Below are 1,013 nucleotides of genomic sequence, written 5' to 3' on the forward strand. Positions count from 1 at the left end.
ATAAACTAAACACAGAAAGAGGGAGGGTGGAATGAAACTATATAGGAGTAACATTTATATAAGTCACTGGAATTAAGTTGCTATAACTCTGAAGTCAATTCTACATTAGGATGTATGTATATGGTAGGGATGCCTGGGTGGGTTAGCTGGTTAAGCATCTGCCTTCAGCTCAGGTTATGATCTTAGGGTCCTGGGATCAAGCCCTGCATCAGGCTTTCTGCTCAGCAGGGAGTCTGCTTCTCCCTCTCCCTCTGCTCCTCTCCTCTGCTCTTGCTTTTTTTTTTTCCTCTCTCTCTCAAATAAATAAAAATCAAAAAAAATCTTTTAAAAGATGTATATAGTATGTTTTAGAGAATCTATTTAAAAATAATTTTTAGGGATCCCTGGGTGGCGCAGCGGTTTAACGCCTGCCTTTGGCCCAGGGCGCGATCCTGGAGACCCAGGATCGAATCCCATGTTGGGCTCCCGGTGTATGGAGCCTGCTTCTCCCTCTGCCTATGTCTCTGCCTCTCTCTCTCTCTGTGTGTGTGTGTGACTATCATAAATAAATAAAAAATAAAAATAATAAAAATAAGTTTTAAATACAGTGAATGATTGCTCACTTTGGCAATACATATTCTAAAATTGGAACAATACAGAGAAGATTAGCATGGCTCCTGTGCAAGGACAATACACAAAATTCATGAAGCATTCCACATTTTTTAAACTATAGAGAACAAAGAGTTTCTGGAGGGAAGGTAGATGCGGGGCTAGGTTAAATAAGTGATGGGTTAATAGGGCATTTGTGATTGAGCACTAAGAATTGTATGTAAGTGATGAATCAATCCTTTTTTTAAAAAGATTTTATTTATTTATTCATGAGAGATAGAGAGGCAGAGACACAGGCAAGAGGGAGAAGCAGGCCCCATGCACGGAGCCTGATGTGGGACTCGATCTTGGGACTCCAGGATCACACCCTGGGCCAAAGGCAGGTGCTAAACCGCTGAGCCACTCAGGGATCCCTGAATCACTCA

At 41.7% G+C, this 1,013-nt stretch overlaps 1 non-coding gene across 1 annotated transcript; it reads left to right on the forward strand.

Annotated features, from left to right (window-relative positions):
- Nucleotides 1–593: 593 nt before the first annotated feature.
- On the forward strand, nt 594–702 carry LOC112645666 (U6 spliceosomal RNA). Its single transcript, XR_003127178.1, has one exon. It is a non-coding gene; the product is annotated as a U6 spliceosomal RNA (small nuclear RNA).
- The last annotated feature ends 311 nt before the right edge of the window (nt 703–1,013 follow it).

Source organism: Canis lupus, chromosome 1 (assembly GCF_003254725.2).
Source record: "Canis lupus dingo isolate Sandy chromosome 1, ASM325472v2, whole genome shotgun sequence".
Taxonomy (NCBI): Eukaryota; Metazoa; Chordata; class Mammalia; order Carnivora; family Canidae; genus Canis; species Canis lupus.